We start from the raw sequence: 18,390 nt of genomic DNA on the forward strand, positions 1-18,390 counted from the left end.
TTTGTGCCATTTTCCACACACAGAGAAGTCCCACCAATCGTCCTGGCTCCTCGTCCAAATCCCTCCTAATCACTCACTTCTTGCATCAGGTAGTGAGCACTAACCCACGTCAGTCGAACGCTGCCTTCTCCATCCAACAGAGCCCAGGTAAGGGGGGGGCGGGGGGGGGAAAAAGCAGAGAAATGTCAAATTCAGTCCATCCTCTTAGTCTCCCATGCATCTTATCTGTGTCTGAGCCATAAATCCCTGGGGTTAAGGCCTACAGTGTAGAGGCGGAGCAGATTGTCAGCACTTAAGTATCACTACCAATGCGTTCCTAAAGCTTCTGGATGCCAGGGTGAGGGGCACGTCACAGTGAGGTCCCAGATCATGTTTAGAGCTCACGGGGTAGCAGGACTTGTCTGGAAACCAGCCAGGAAAAAACATTTTGTGGGACAGACAAATCAATAATCTGAACATGTGCAGTCCACAGCTTTGAAGTCTGCAAACCCAGGACCTGACCTGCCATAAACTCACATACAGTCCTCACAAAGGATTAAACAGCAGCCAAAGGGGTTCCCCTTGGGGCCTGGTTATTTTATCTTGCCAACGAGTGTGGTACACCCATGTCCATTTATTCCATTTGGAACCTAGAGACACAGTAACTCCCTTAGGACTGGATTCTCTGGTGCCTTGCCCCATGTGTGCACAGTCATTTCAGCCAGTGCAAGATGGGTGTTAAAATGCTGCCATTTCACAGTCACTTTGCACTAATGGAAACGATTGCATGAGAAACATGGCAGTGGAGACTCCGGCCCCTGATGCTGCCAGGAATGTTGGATCCACAGAATAGTTTTCAGATGTAAAATATAAATCAGAATACATTTGTGTGACAAGTCATTAAAAGGGGTGGGGAGGAAGCCACTGCAATTCTGACACATTTAGTAGGTTTCAAAACAAGAGATAGCTACAATAATCTGCATTATAAACTGTGTTGAGGCAGCAATGACTGTTGAAAGGAGAGAGAGCAGACCTCTCGGAAAGAGCTCTGAATAACCCTCTTGTTGTCAGGGAGATCTCTAGGAATTTAAAAATATATAAAAAAAAATCTAAAATTTTATTAAGTTCTATTTTTCCCCTCATCCCCTTTTAAAGTGTTATGATCAGCTCCATGCCTTCACAAGGGAACGCTTTAAAGTATGCTGAGAATTTCCATTATAATTCAATGTTTCTTGCAGGTCTGGTCTCTGCTTCTCAGGAGTTGCTATAAATGCTGCTAAAAGGCTCCCATTGTAGATGGGACCTTTAAGGGGATGGAAATATTTTTTACTCCGTGGATCAATATGCAGAGATGCCAGCTTTATCTTTTGTGGTGTTGTCTAGATTTGTGAGCATGCACGCAGGATTTAGGAGAAAGTGGCAAAAAGCAGGACAGTTCTCTGTGGGGGCCATTTAATTTAGCTGATCTGCGGCTGTAATGAGGGAATTCCCCCTACCTCCCCGTTAGGATACTTAGTTTTTCATTTTGTTTTCGAAACTCTTAGGACACAGGCTAGGAAGATATTTCTCTTGTGGGTATTCTGCACAGATGTGCTGTTCACATTACTTTCAGAAGATGGCTATTACAGCACTGCGGTGTTCATTGTACACTAATTACAACTAATAATTGCTAAAGTAATTCGTCTAGTTTAGCACCTGCTTTCAAGCAATATTAATAAAGCCTCATCAAGGACAACGGAGATGGAAGATGCCTATTAGATCACCCAGTCCCAGTGGAGGATAGCTCCCTACAGTACATAGCCTAGTGCTTTGTTCAGGCTGCATTAGCCTGTTTCCTGGTAAAGCTGTAAGTCAGGCAATCAGTTTTTCTAAGTAAATTACTCACAACTAGCTACTTAAAAAGGTAAAAAGCAGATATCAAACTAATGTAAACCACTGTATTAAAGAATAATCACCTTAATCTTAATTCAATCATAAACAGTGGGTAATTCAGTCAGTCTTGCATAAAGCCGCATCAGAACAGCATTTACCATTCCATTAAAAAAAACAAACAAACAAAAAAAAAAATTAAAGTGCTTTGTGTTTCAAGCTGCAAATCTGATTCAGGGATACCTGTGGCACTTCCTCCGTGCAAATAGAACTTTGCAGCCTTTTCTTATTCAATCACCAGATGGCAGCAGTAGCTTGGTTTTGTTTTGTTTTTTTATTGAGGGTGAAAAGCTGCTTGATTCCAAGCCGTGCAAATGCATTTAGGGATCATTCATGGCATAAATTTAAAAAATGAACAGAAAAAAAATTAAACCATTTCATATATATTACACACACACGGAAATTCCTTGGTCAAGAAGAGAGGCTGATCATGGAAGCAGTATCTTCCATGCTTGTGTTCCAATTAATCAGGGCAATCTATCACCAAAGGACAACATTCTTCCAGGGTAAACCACCAGGTCAAATCTGTCAGACTAGACCCCGTACTTGTGCTGGTACCAGCAGCAATCCAGTCTGAAAACAGAGGTTTCCTTGTTGCTCTGTATTTCATTATGTGCTGCTGATGGACAATTTTATCTAGTGAATTACCTACTCTAAGTCTGTGTAAATAGATGTTACATCTGCAACTGGGCCATAATTACTCACAGCCTTCGCCGGCTTACAAACACTGTAATTATTCAGTCACTAGAATTATGCTCAAGTCTTTCAAAACTGTCCTGAGAGAGGACAGTGGATGATGACAAAGAGAAATGAGACTACCATGTGGGAAGAAGCTAGAACAATCAACTAGTTGTCAGGGAGTCTGGTATTAGTTTAAAAATGGTCCATTAAGCACCCAAATGCACTTACACCATCCCTCCAGTCTTCACTGCATTGATTAAATAAGCATTAAGATCTTAGTAAGATAACTATAAAACCCCAAGTTATTCTTGTCACACGTTGGTAAGGATGGAACTCTGCATACGTTGGTAGGACAGATGCCCTAGTGCAATTTTCCTCCTTATTCTATCTACTATATCTCCTCTGGGGCCTTCCCCTCTGACATTTTGTACCAGCTCATACCGGGTCACCCTGCCCATTGTCACTGACAGTCACAGCGTAAGAGCAGGTAGCTGCTCTCCTTTGGCTTTGAGACTTGCACTGCAGCAAAGGGTGGTGATTTCACAGCTGAGTGAGAGTTTAAGACTGTAGTGCCCTGCTACAGGGGAACTTTCAGGCCGGAAAGAGACTCCTTGCAGGCTTGCTCCCTGCAATGGAGGTCAGTTCTACCCTAGAATATTTCTCCTTAAAAATGTCTCCTGCACCCCTGGCAGAGGCCTGAGAATTCCAGCCCCCTTCTACCACCAAAGCCCTGCCTGCCACCTGCTGGGTTTAGAACTCAACTGATCTCCCCCTTGAAGCCGATCTACTGAAAGGAGGTCACAGCCTGAATGGGAATGCAGAGCATCCACCTCTGGCCCATTGGGATGGCTTCTGCGAATGGCGCTTTGTACCAGCTGACCCTAACGTAGCCTGTGATAGACAGAATCATTACGTGGAATATTCTCTGTGCAAAGATAAGAGGGAAGGTCCTCTCCTGGTTTGGTAACTGGTTAAAAGATAGGAAACAAAGGGTAGGAATAAGTGGTCAGTTTTCAGAATGGAGAGAGGTAAATAGTGGTGTCCCCCAAGGATCTGTACTGGGACCAGACCTATTCAACATATTCATAAATGATCTGGAAAAGGGGTAAACAGTGAGGTGGCAAAATTTGACGATGAGAGAAAACTACTCAAGATAGTTAATTCCAATGCTGACGGTAAAGAGATACAAAGGGACCTTAGAAAACTGGGTGGCTGGCCAACAAATGGCAGATGAAATTTAATGTTGATAAATGCAAAGTAATGCACATTGGAAAACATAATCCCACCAATACATATAAAATGATGGGATCTAAATTAACTGTTATCACTCAAGAAAGAGATCTTGGAGTCACTGTGGATAGATCTCTGAAAACACCCACTCAATGTGCAGCGGCAGTCAAAAAAGCAAACAGAATGTTGGGAATCATTAAGAAAGGGATAGATAATAAGACAGAAAATATCATATTGCCGCTATATAAATCCATGGTACGCCCACATCTTGAATACTGTGTGCAGATGTGGTCACCCCATCTCAAAAAAGATACATTGGAATTGGAAAAGGTACAGAAAAGGGAAACAAACATATATATATATATATATGATTTGGGATATGGCATAGTTTCCGTATGAGGAGAGATTAATAAGACTGGCACTTTTCAGCTTGGAAAAGAGATGACTCAGGGAGGATATGATAGAGATCTATAAAATCATGACTAGTGTGGAGAAAGTAAATAAGGAAGTGTTATTTACTCCTTTTCATAACACAAGAACTAGGGGTCACAAAAGGAAATTAACAGGCAGCAGGTTTAAACAAACAAAAGGATGTATTTCTTCATACAAAGCACAGTTAACCTGTGGAACTCCTTTTGAGAGGACGTTGCGAAGGCCAAGACTATACCAGGCTTAAAAAAAGAGCTAGATAAGTTCATGGAGGATTGGTCCACCAATGACTATTAGCCAGGATGGGCAGGGATGGTGTCCCTAGCCTCTGTTTGCCAGAAGCCGGGAATGGGCAATGGGGGATGGATCACTTGATGATTCCCTGTTCTGTTCATTCCCTCTGGGGCACCTGGCACCGGCCACTGCTGGAAGAAAGGATACTGGGCTAGAGGGACCTTTAGTCTGACCCAGTATGGCTGTTCCTATGTTGTTCTTAAAGAATTTCTGCCTGAGTTTCTTTAGTGTGCCAGATGTTAACAGCTCGATTTGCAGAGCCGCTGAGCACCCTACATATCTCACTGGAGTGAATGGGTGCTGCAGATGATCAGCACCTTTTGAAAAAAATCCAGCCATCAGTGTCCCTTGTTTTATTTGCCCAGCATTTGCTGGCATTGCTTCACCCCCAGCCAACTTCTCCACGTCACAACAGCTTTGGCAGGGCCACCTTTCCTGCCATGTAAGTAGAGTCTCAAGGTCCTCTGAAATTGAAGCTTTATTCCCATAAGGGCAACCAAAAGATCAGCACAAGGCAGCTTGAATTATGAAAGCTCCTTGGTAAGTTTCATTTTGTGCCCTCTTTTGCCTTATAACTGTGGCTTAGGAAAAGATGTCATCAGTAAACAGCCTATAGAGATGTGTCAACTCCTTTCAGTCTGTGTCAGCCAAACCTCATTCAGCTAGATCTCAGGCTGAGACTAGCTGCTGCATGTTTTATGTAGCAAATATTTCATACTGATGATTGTCTTGCTCTATTAGATTTCAGCCCCTTTCGGGAAAACAGCATGAACTAGAGAAGAAAAAAAAAAAAATCACTCCAGCTAAATGAAAACAGATCATAAGTATTCTAAGGGCGCTCATGCAGATTGGCACTGCAAGCAAGATGCATGGGGCTGTCAGCCTCATCCACATGTACTGCAAAATATTGGAACAAACAGCTGATTAACAGCAATCACAGAATCCCTAGACTGGAATAGGAGAGAGCATTTTGGTGTTGTTGAATGTGTTCACTACAGCGCCAAAGTTTCCCACGGACTTTAATGCATTTATCCTCCGCTCCTCCCCTGTGAGGTAAGGCAGTGCTAATATCCCCGTTGTACAGATGGGGAACTGAGGCACAGAAAGGCTACGTGGCTTGCCCAGGATCCCACAGGGAATAAGTCTGGGGCTTGGGAGACAGGTTTGACACTGTAACCACTCGATAATCATTCCTTTCTAGACTAGGAAAGTTCAGACACATCCTGATATGAGGATACCCATTTCCCCTGCCCCTCAAAGGCACCAAGCATTTCTCCACCAGCTGCCCGTCTCCAGTAAGGAAGCAAACTGGACTACATCTGCACTAACTCTTTGTAAAGGCCGCCTTCTGCCTCAGGAGCCTTTGAATTCAAGCAATGCTGCCAGCAGCTCTAACTCAAAGTGCCCTCTCAGACAGCAAGGCAGACAGCTCTGTGCTTACAGCATCCAGGGAAGGGAACAAAAGCCCTCCCAAAAGAGCAGTACAGAAAGTTTCAAAAGTATTTCAGAAAGTATTTTTCCAGTTAGGAAAGGGAGGTGGGTGTATTGGGAAAGTGTCTCTGAAGCCTGCAAGAGAGACGAAGGCAGCTAGAGAAACTTGAAAAGATGGGAGAAAACTAAAGCCATTTATTCAAAGGGCCTGAAGTTTTTGTTTTGTTTTGCTTTAAGAAAAAAAAAATAAAATAAAAAATGAACCTGATCCAAACCCAAAACAGCCGGTTAGATTTTGCCAACCAGTTTCACAACTCTATTAAAAAAAAAAAAAAAAAAAAAAAAAAAAAAATAGATCTTGTTGCAATTACGGCTTCTGAGCTAAGCTGTGTGTGCGCACGCAGAGTTTGCCTTGTAACACGTTATTTTAGTGGGGAGAATGGCTAAAATCTCTCCACCTTCTATGCAAATTGTTCCCCCTCCATCCCTTTATCCCCCCTAACGCCATGTGTCTTTGCTGGGTACACAAGCCAAGCAGAGGGGTTACTGAATTTGGCCCTTGTTTACCAAGTACATAGAAGAGAGATTTATTCAACTACACACAGCAATTTAAACATCAGATTCAGTTCCTCCAAAGAGACTCACCAGCTGCTGAGATTTTGATAACATCCTCAAACAAGGAAGATTTGCACAGACCTCACCTGGCTTTCTTTCATGACATTTTGGGACAGCCACTTCACTAGAGCTGTGATTCATTTCTCTCTCTCTCATTGATCACAAGATCCAGACATCTTAAGCCTCAGCTGAGCTGTGACTGAAGGTACATACAGTGGTAAATTATTTAGGGGGCCCTATGCCTAAAAATACCATGAAACAAAGTATTTTAAAACAACAAGACACTATGCTTTGTCTATGGTGCATTAGCCATTTCACAAGCTACCATGTAAAATTTTCATTTAGGTTAACTGTAAATGATATCACACACACACACACGTCTCAACCACACTTGATGCATGGGGCATTTTTAATGTTGCACATTGTCACAAAGGACCAATACTTCACATGAAGGACTCTGGGCCAAGCAGTCTTCTCCCACACGTAGCATGTATTCAGCTCTTAAATCTTGCACTAACCAGAGAGCAAGGCATTGTGTAGGTGTGACTGGATAGAGGAATTGCCCCCTTCTTTGTGGCATTCCACCTGGACAAGCAGGTGCATGGGTAGGTACCACATAACTACTCCCCAACGGTGCTTCTGACATGCATTGGGATTAGTCAGCCAGATTCATTGCTGTACTTTCTGTGCCAGCCTGAACCTCACAATCCCTTCACTTCTTGTCTACCTTACTCTGCCTAGCATAGGGCTAGGAAACTCTCAGCAAGCAACAGCACGCCCCCATTCTCCCTACCAACCGGAGACTAAAGTCAAGCAGAATTTCAACGGTGAAGCAAATGAGCAACAAGAGAATGTGGCACACTTCAATTTTAAAGCAGCCGTGGCACCAGACCAGCTCCTCTGGTGCCCAGTGCCACAGAGCACGGTGGCCAGGAGCAGCAGCACTGTGACTGTTACACTGGGTAGCATTTTGTCTCTAATTAAGATAGGCTCGGATTCCTGCCCGGGGTCAAAGACTAACAGCCATCTCTGTGTCATCCCCGGTAGAGGAGGACGACAACAGAGTGGACAGCGGACTAGAACATTAACTCCTTGCTACGTAAATCAGAGAGGTGATTTCAGTTTGAAACAAGCCTCCTTATGAGTCTCAGGTCAGCAGCATGATTATCACCACATTTCCAGCAGCAGTCACAAAAGGGCCTGGGAGACAACTGTGCTGAGAGGCTGGTGAAAAACGAATGGCAGTGGAGTCAGTTAAGATACCTTTTTCATACAGGCACCAAGTTCGAGTCTTTCCAGCCTGAGAAGCCCCCTCCATGCAATATACCACATTCTGTTCAACTTTTAAAGGGGCTGTATTGAGGGTCCCAATCAAACCCTGGGCGCTGTTCAGAGCCTTTCCCCAGCTGGGCTACACTGCACTGGATGCAGTAAAGACACATGCCACAGCATCTCCCAGTTTACATTCCAATGCAGTGCCGATGTGAAGGTAGCAGTGCCTGCCCAGAACTGTCATGTACTCAACAGCCAGAGGAAGTTAGACACCCAGCTCTGACAAGAGATTAGGATAATTGAAAGGGCTGATGCCCATGTGTCTATTTGTAGTGGCCCAAATTTCATTGAATGCATTGTAGTATGAATAATGCTCACAGTCACACCCCTTCAATAAAGTGGTTCCCCCACTTTATCCAAAACAGAGAACACCAGAAATACCAGGAAGGAGGTAGGGGGTGTTGTACAAAAGCACCTTTTACCAGCTAGTAAAACACTGGCTTGGAAACTGATTTTATTCCCACCAATTGCCTGTCCCCCCAGAAGAATCACACACGGCAGCATAGAATGGCCACATTCATTACAGCCCTTTGCTCCTATAATCGTCAGTGCATCATTTGAGACTCTAACCTTCCTAGTAGCCTTTGCACCATTCTTCAGAGAATGGCCCTGCCCTTACGTAATCGGCGGCGGTTCAGAGAATAAAGAAAAGGAGATATTCCGCAGCTGCACTGCGCCAATGAGCCATGCTTCAAAGCATAAAGAACAGGAGTACTTGTGGCACCTTAGAGACTAACAAATTTATTTGAGCATAAGCTTTCGTGGGCTACAGCCCACTTCATCGGATACATGTCATGCTGCCCAGGAACTGAAGCACCATGGCTTTGGCCATTTGGAGACTTAAATTTATGCCAAGCTGCCCTGGAACATCCCTTCCCAGCATTGGGATAAGAGGCAAGTACTTCTGCTTTAAAATCCACATGCGTAACACTCCAGTAATATACAACACGTCCATATTAAAGTAAGTTTGACTCAGCAGAGGGCAAACAGCAGAGGAGTAGCTTTGTCTGAAAGTTACCAAAAGCGAAGGACACTCCTTAGCTGGCAACCACAACCAGAAGCAACATTACATTAACAACAAACCCCACACAGCACCACTCCCCACCCTCTCTAGGTCCCACCATATTGTCAAGCACGGATACAAACACAGGGCCTGATCCTGCAAAGATTTACACACATCCTCCCCTTGACTTCCAATTGCAAATCTGCAGGATCAGAGCCACGTCACAGCAACACAGCAGCCCCTGCACGGTGATTCTGATGTGGCCCTGAATCACTGTTTTGGATGGGGGTAGATACATTGAGCATGTCTTTCTATGGAGAACTTTTGTCCTTCAAATCCATGTGTGTTTTATGTCTAGAAAGAGCTTAGAACTACTGGAGTGGATCCGTCAGACCAAGGTTAGAATAACTCAGTCATTTATTTTGCATTGGTGCAGTTCAGCCCCTTTACCTGGGAGAGTGGGGCTTGCTCTATGAAGCCTGACCAGCCTGTATGTTTTAGACAAGGAACATAACACAAGCACACACCTAAGAACAAACCTAGGCCCAACTCTGCAACAAGCTCCACACAGATAGACTCCCCCAATCCCACACGCTTCCCCATTGACTTCAATAGGGGTCCGGGCAGGCTCAGCAGACTGCGCACACAGAGCTCATAGCAAGGGCAGGGCTCAGCTGATTAACCCTGGGTAAGAAACATTTCTCAGTGGAGAAGGCACTGTCTCTACCCCACAGCAGCAGGCTGATCTACAGAGACAGTAAGACTACAGATATTCATATATGAAAACAGTTCCTACCAGTCACTTGCTCCCACGAGGTCAGAGTCCCTAGAGAATCCTTTGCTCCCTCCAGACAACAGCCAACCTGGGATCCAGTAGGTAACCCCTGAAGAGGAAAGGATAGCAGCATCATGCCAATGAGCCCCAGTGAGAAAGTGCTCTTCCTGCAGCTGAGAGCAATCCCAGCCCCATCTAACTCTGCTGAATACCCAAAACAATAAAATTGTATTCACCTCTCCCAAGAGACCAACCCCACCAGTAAAAGATCACAAATCCTGTAATTTCACCCAAGCCTCCTCTCCTAGCTGCTTCGCTCCTAGAGCCTGCTGGCCACCCATATCAGCTAACATGACCAGCTGTGGCACTTGCACAGGTGGAGGCAGTTCTGTGCTATTAGCAGTGAGGGGCTGGACAGAGGATCCCCATAGCTGCTTGGTAAAATTCTGTCACCAAACAGAGGAGCAGTTTCCCCCCCACTTCTCACAGAACTCACCCTCCTCTGGGCAATGCTAAACCATTCCCCCCAGAGATGTTATCCCAAAAACACAATGCATTTAAGGATCAATTTGTTTGCTTTTGGGATGCACCAGATGTAAGGTACAGAAAGAAAGAAAGAACAATCCTGGCAGTGGATACCCTTTAGCTGCTCTAAAAGGCCTTCAGACACCCCCAGTCCTCCTTTCAAATGATACCAGCCAAACACTCTGCTTGGCTCTCCATGCATACAGCATATTTCCCAGGAATAGAGTACAGTACTAGCATTTACACTGGAGTGCCCCAGAATAGTTTGCCTCCCTATTGAATTTGAGGGGGGGAGTGTTGTTAAACAAATTAGTAGGTTTTCTGCACCCTCACCTCAAGCGCTCCCAGGACACAGGGCTTGCCACAGCCTGAGGCCCCAATCCTGCAATGTGCTCATTACGGAGCTTGAGGGAAAGGAAGTTGGCAGGGGGCCCCCAGTTAGAATGTTGGGGGACAGCAACTGGTGACCTCCAGAACTAAAAGCACAAGTTGTCACAGACTGAGCTAAGAGCTGTAACACACCCATAGCTTCTGTGGGCTGGGGAACTCTAGTGCACCCTGCCCGCTGGGTTACCTGCTTTCTCCAGGATGGGGAAGCTCAACCCATGTGTGGCGCACAACAGTTTGAATCCCAGATGAGCCACCCCATATGGGTGGGTGCCATTTTGGTCCACACTAGGCCATGGGGATTGAACTGGGGACTCTTCAACTGGACGCAGGGATCTCTATAACTTAAACCCAGACACTCAAACTAAGAGCATATACTCTGTGGGTTGGGCCCAGAGCGGGACAGGTTACACTGGGAGCAAATCAAGCATGTGTCAGCGCTAGCTTCATCCTTCTCTCTGTGCTTTTCACCAAGCACAGTCCTGGTCACACGTAGCCAGCGGGGGGGTTGTGCAGCACTGACACACGGGCCTGTGACTCTATGGCAGACAGCCGCTGGCAACAGGTGTGTGTGTAAACAGCCTCACTAAAGCCACGCTCTGGCAAACGGCCCCTGGGGGGGGACAACTCACTGGATACTATTATTTTACTGGGCCCTGTGTAATTTACCCCTCCTCACTAAGCTCCCCTAGGCCCCCGATTGTTTCTAGTATTTTTCCTTGCAAGTAAAACAGAAGAAAATTCACGGGAGCTTAATGAGGGGGGCTAAATTACACAGAGCTTCCTGCTGCTTTGGGCTGAGGAATGCAGGCAAATCCACCAGCACAGGGCCGGCTCTAGGCACCAGCAAAACAAGCTGGTGCTTGGGGCGGCACATTTTCAGGGGCGGCATGGCCGGCGCCAGAATGCCGCCCCTAAAAATGTGCCCCGGCCACCCTAGCTCACCTCCGCTGCTGCTGCTGCTGCTCGTGCACCGAACAGTTGATTCACACGCCGCTACTCACCCTCCCTCCCAGGCTTGAGAGCCTGGGGGGAGGAGGCAGGGCTGGGGATTTGGGGAAGGGGTGGAGTTGAGGCGGGGCCGGGGGTGGGGTAAGAAAAAAATGGGGGCGGCCAAAATTGTTTTTGCTTGGGGCGGCAAAAATCCTAGAGCCGGCCCTGCACCAGCAGCAGCTTGCTGTTTCCAGGACCTGGCCATAGACAGACTGAAGTTTTACCCCAACACGCCTTCTCTCCTCAGAGGGATGAGCCCTGAGCCGCCAGCAGCCTCGAGAACAAACAGAGCCTGTGGCAGTCACCTCCTCACGAAAAAGGCAGGCTGGTGCAGCGGTTCGGGCTGTAATTGGAGAGCTGCGTTCAGTTCCCTGATGCGTCATAGATTTTCTACAAATCTCTACAACAGTCCCTGAAATATTTCTCACCATTTGCAGCCTTTCCTCATAATGGTGGACTCCCTCCCTCCTGAGGGCACCTCACAGTTCCTCACAGGCAGCCCTCGTAAAACCAGAAGCTTTGCTGTTGCCTCCATTAGTGCTTTTATTCTCATGAATATTTGAAATTGAACAATGTTGTAAACATTTGGATTCTAGATGCCTCCTAACTGTATTTATCATACTTGGCTCATTTCCTGGCACTAGGGCCAGAACAGCCTTCAAACTACTGAGATTAGTTAACACACTGTGTCTGGATCAAACTCGCGCTCCCCTCCAGAAACAGGGTTCCTTTTGAGGTTTTCTGCACAGTTATGATGTCCGTCAGTATCAATGTAATTAAAATCCCCCATTATCCAGGCCCTGGCTGCCTTACAAACTTCTCATAGCCATAAAAACATCTCCTGATCAACTTTCCTCAACTGCCCACAGGGGTTGTAGCAACACTCAAGAATCCATTGACTACTTTTAGTGTCCTTAAAACCAACCTGTGCCCAGGCCAAAACATGTGTGTCGTTCCCCTCTGCATATTCTCATCCCACATCAGAACTGTTTGTCATCTTTTGTCCTGATTTCTCTCTTTTATCTGGCAAGCACATTTTTAAAAAAGCCTCTCTATGGTCTGCTTAACTTCTAAACCAGGAGGCTAGTGCCTTGTCCTGTTAGTTTGATCCTTCTTACAGAAATGCCCAGAGGCGTCAGGTGTCTGGTTACTCTTATTCTGGATTCTAACCTGCTGCATAATCTCTTCGCTCATTCTGTCCTGAAAACTGCCCATGTACCAGAAGTCTGTCAGAGTCTGTGACTTCCTCCATCCCTCTTTTTGCCCAGGCTTGCTCCTCGCTAGCTGTGCTCTGAGGCGTCTGTGACAGTTCTGGGGGCCCCTGTGGGAGATGCATTCAGTAACTCAGAGAGACAGCTGGTCAAACTCTTCCTCTTCACTGCTGAGTCTGAAATGGCACAGAGGCCACCAGCAAGCCCCTCTGATTCAGGATCTCTGAAAGCCCATAAATGGCTCATTTCTTACTCTCTCCCCTCCATTGTTCTGGGCATACATCACAAACAGTTCAGGTCATTCCCTCCTTTTGGATTATACTCAGCTGACCTTTATTTGTGTATTATTTATTTGCTCCTCTTTTGGAATAAGTGGGCCTGGGGATCTAGTCACCTGCAAAAATGAGATAATTTACTAATGCTCAGTTTGCAGAGTGGCTTGGAGCTGGGGGGAGTTTGTTTGTTTGAGCGAGATGGGGACATTTCTTAAAATATGTATTTGGGACAGCAGATGGTGGCAGCGCTGGGGGCTGGAGCCATGTAGCTATAATTCCATCTCCTTCCCCTCTCAACTTTCCCTAAACCCCAGCAAATGGAGATTTATTGCAGGATGCATCATTATGACAAAACTGCAATGCATTACATCTGCCACTCTTAAACTGTTGTGGCTTTCCCATCTCTAGCATCTCTCATCAGAGGATATCAAAACACTTAAATAATGAAAACTAAATTAGACTCATAATGTCCCTGTGAAGTGGGTCAGTATTATCATCCCCATTTTACAGAGGGGAAAATAGAGGCACAGAAAGGGAAGGTGACTTGCCCAAGGTTAGTAGATCAGTGGCAGAGCAGGGAACAGAACCCATCAGTGTGCTCTGACTGACACAGCCCATAAGGCGTCCCCCGAGCTCTATTTCAGCTTTTGAAAAATGCGAGGGCCTCGTTTGGCCCATGCGTGACTCTCAGAAATGTAGAAGCCTTTACCTTCCATATCTGAATAACTGGCCTCACCGGGAACCAGTAATCCATTCCAAATCCATTCATCCTTCTGGGATGTATCAGCAGGAGTGTAGTTAGCAAAACACAAGAAGTGTCTTGCTTCCACTTTACTCCACACTGTTGAGGCCACAACTGGAGTATTGTGTCCAGTTCTGGAGACCGCATTTCATGAAAGCTGTGGTCAAATTGGAGAAAGTCCAGAGAAGAGCAACAAAAACGATTAAAGGTCTAGAAAACATGAGGGAAAATGAGGAAAGATTTAGTCTAGAGAAGAGAAAACTATGTCTACACTACGAAATTAGTTCGAATTTATAGAAGCTGGTTTTATTGAAATCGGTTGTATACAGCCGATTGTGTGTGTCCACACATAAAATGCTCTAGGTGCTCTAGTCGGTGGACCGCGTCCACAGTACAAGGCTAGCGTCGACTTCCGGAGCATTGCACTATGGGTAGCTATCCCACAGTTCCCGCAGTCTCCGCCGCCCCTTGGAATTCTGGGTTGAGATCCCAATGCCCGGATGATGCAAAACAGTGTCGCGGGCGGTTCTGGGTACATGTCATCAGGCCCCTCCCTCCCCCGTCACAGCAACGGCAGACAATAGATTCGTGCCTTTTTACCTGGGTTACCTGGGTTACCTGTGCAGACAACATGGAGCCCGCTCAGCTCAGCTGAGCTCACCGTCACCATATGTCCTCTGGGTGCCGGCAGACGTGGGACTGCATTGCTACATAGCAGCAGCTGCTAACTGCCTTTTGGCGGTAGACGGTGCAATAGACTGGTAGCCTTCATCGGCGATCTAGGTGCTGGCAGCCGTGGAGCTTGCCTTTTGGCAGTAGATGGTGTATTACGACTGTTAACCGGCCTATTACAAGTCGGGTCATCGCACGTTAGCAGAGTCTTCCCCGAGCAGCCGATCGTGCAATAGGCCTGAAGACCATCGTCATACACCGCCCCGTATTTGCTGCCAAGCACCCAGAAAGATGCCGAGGGCTATCAGTCACGCTGCACCGTCGTCTTAAGATGTAAAAAATAGATTTGCTCTGTATTCATTTGCTTCCCCCTCCCTCCGTCAAATCAACGGCCTGCTAAACCCAGGGTTTTCAGTTTAATCTTTGGGGGGGACCATTCTGTGTGACAGTTGTTTGTGTCTCTCCCTGATGCACAGCCACCGTTCTTGATTTTAATTCCCTGTGCCTGTACGCCATGTCGTCACTCGGCCCGCCCTCCCTCCTTCCCCTAGTCCATCAGATACTACGTTTGCGCCACAGCTCAGAGAGCCGAGAAGCGGTTCGCGCCTTTTCTTTGAATTCTGGGTTGAGATCCCAATGCCCGGATGATGCAAAACAGTGTCGCGGGCGGTTCTGGGTACATGTCGTCAGGCCCCTCCCCCCTCGTCACAGCAACGGCAGACAATAGATTCGCGCCTTTTTACCTGGGTTACCTGTGCAGACAACATACCACGGCAAGCATGGAGCCCGCTCAGCTCAGCTGAGCTCACCGTCACCATATGTCCTCTGGGTGCCGGCAGACGTGGGACTGCATTGCTACACAGCAGCAGCTGCTAACTGCCTTTTGGTGGTAGACGGTGTAGCATGAGTGATAGCTGTGGGGCTGGCAGCCGTAGGGCTGCATTGCACCAGCCCCTTGCCCTTTGGTAGGAGATGGTATATTATGACTGGTACCCGTCGTCGTCATACTGGAGTGGCTGTCAATCATGGCCACCTGGGCAGACATGTTTCGATGATGATGGCTACCAATCATAATATACTATTTTCTGCCAATTGCCCATTGCCCAGTATTGTCTGCTAAGCACCCAGAAGAGGCCGAGGGCGATGCTGGGTGGTGGCGGACGTGGGGCTGGCAGACGTGGGGCTGTATTGCTACACAGCAGCAGCCCCTTGCCTTTTGGCAGATGATGGTATATTATGATTGGTATCCATCATCATCATACTGGAGAGGCTATCACTCATGCTGCACCGTCGGCTGCCAGCTTAAGATGTAAAAAAATAGATTTGTTCTGTATTCATTTGCTTCCCCTTCCTCCGTGAAATCAATGGCCTGCTAAGCCCAGGATTTTCAGTTTAATCTTTGGGGGGACCATTCTGTGTGACAGTTGTTTGTGTTTCTCCCTGTTCCTGTACCTGTACGCCATGTCGTCACTCGGCCCTCCCTCCCTCCCGCCCTCCCTCCTTCTCCTGGTCCATCAGATACTACTTTCGCGCCTTTTTTCTGACCAGGCGCCATAGCTAGCACTGGGATCACGGAGCCCGCTCAGATCACCGCGGCAATTATGAGCACTATGAACACCACGCGCATTGTCCTGGAGTATATGCAGAGCCAGGACATGCCAAGGCGAAACCCGGACCAGGCGAGGAGGCGATTGCAGCGCGGCGACGAGAGTGATGAGGAAATTGACATGGACATAGACCTCTCACAAGGCACAGGCCCCAGCAATGTGGAAATCATGGTGTCACTGGGGCAGGTTCATGCCGTGGAACGCCGATTCTGGGCCCGGGAAACAAGCACAGACTGGTGGGACCGCATCGTGCTGCAGGTATGGGACGATTCCCAGTGGCTGCGAAACTTTCGCATGCGTAAGGGCACTTTCATGGAACTTTGTGACTTGCTTTCCCCTGCCCTGAAACGCCAGGATACCAAGATGAGAGCAGCCCTCACAGTTGAGAAGCGAGTGGCGATAGCCCTGTGGAAGCTTGCAACGCCAGACAGCTACCGGTCAGTCGGGAATCAATTTGGAGTGGGCAAATCTACGGTGGGGGCTGCTGTGATCCAATTTGCCAGGGCAATGAAAGACCTGGTGATAGCAAGGGTAGTGACTCTGGGCAACGTGCAGTCAATTGTGGATGGTTTTGCTGAAATGGGATTCCCAAACTGTGGCGGGGCCATAGACGGAACCCATATCCCTATCTTGTCACCGGAGCACCAAGCCACCGACTACGTAAACCGCAAGGGGTACTTTTCAATGCTGCTGCAAGCCCTGGTGGATCACAAGGGACGTTTCACCAACATCAACGTGGGATGGCCGGGAAAGGTACATGATGCTCGCGTCTTCAGGAACTCTGCTCTGTTTCAAAAGCTGGAGGAAGGGACTTTCTTCCCGGACCAGAAAGTGACCATTGGGGATGTTGAAATGCCTATCGTGATCCTTGGGGACCCAGCCTACCCCTTAATGCCATGGCTCATGAAGCCGTACACAGGCAGCCTGGACAGTAGTCAGGACCTGTTCAACTACAGGCTGAGCAAGTGCCGAATGGTGGTGGAATGTGCATTTGGCCGTTTAAAAGCGCGCTGGCGCAGCTTACTGACTCGCTCAGACCTCAGCGAAAAGAATATCCCCATTGTTATTGCTGCTTGCTGTGCGCGCCACAATATCTGTGAGAGTAAGGGGAAGACCTTTATGGCGGGGTGGGAGGTTGAGGCAACTCACCTGGCCACTGATTACACGCAGCCAGACACCAGGGCGGTTAGAGGAGCACAGCAGGGCGCGGTGCGCATCTGAGAAGCTTTGAAAACGAGTTTTGTGACTGGCCAGGCTACTGTGTGAAACTTCTGTTTGTTTCTCCTTGATGAACCCTCCAAACCCCCGCCCCGACCCAGTTCACTCTACTTCCCTGTAAACCAACCACCCCACCCCACCCTCCCCTCCCCAATTCGAGCACCGCTTGCAGAGGCAATAAAGTCATTGTTTTTTCACATTCATGCATTCTTTATTAGTTCCTCACAGAAGTAGGGGGATAATTGCCAAGGTAGCCTGGGATGGGTGGGGGAGGAGGGATGGAAAAGGACACACTGCATTTTAAAACTTTAACTCTTATTGAAGGCCAGCCTTCTGATGCTTGGGCGATCATCTGGGGTGGAGTGACTGGGTGGACGGAGGCCCCCCCACCGTGTTCTTGGGCGTCTTGGTGAGGAGGCTATGGAACTTGGGGAGGAGGGCTGTTGGTTACACAGGGGCTGTAGCGGCGGTCTCTGCTCCTGCTGCCTTTCCTGCAACTCAACCATACGCTCGAGCATATCAGTTTGATGCTCCAGCAGACGGAGCATTGCCTCTTGCCGTCTATCTGCAAGCTGACGCCACCTATCGTCTTCAGCCCACCACTTGCTATGTTCATCCCGCGATTCAGCCTGCCACCTCTCCTCTCGTTCATATTGGGCTTTTCTCATCTCCGACATTGACTGCCTCCACGCATTCTGCTGTGCTCTATCAGCGTGGGAGGACATCTGCAGCTCCGTGAACATATCGTCCCTCGTCCTACGTTTTCTCTTTCTAATGTTCACGAGCCTCTGCGAAGGAGAAACATTTGCAGCTGGTGGAGGAGAAGGGAGAGGTGGTTAAAAAAGACACATTTTAGAGAACAATGGGTACACTCTTTCATTACAAGGTCGCATATTTCGGCTTGCAGGCAGCCATGGTAGGCCACAGTGTTTTGGCTTTTTTAACCTTCTTAACATGCGGGAAAGGTTGCAAACAGCATCGCATTTCCCATATCAAGGATGAATTGGGCTGTCTATTTAAAATGGGGTTTCAATGTAAAAGGAGGGGCTGCGGTTTCCCGGT

Source organism: Trachemys scripta, chromosome 2, assembly GCF_013100865.1.
Source record: "Trachemys scripta elegans isolate TJP31775 chromosome 2, CAS_Tse_1.0, whole genome shotgun sequence".
Classification (NCBI taxonomy): domain Eukaryota; kingdom Metazoa; phylum Chordata; order Testudines; family Emydidae; genus Trachemys; species Trachemys scripta.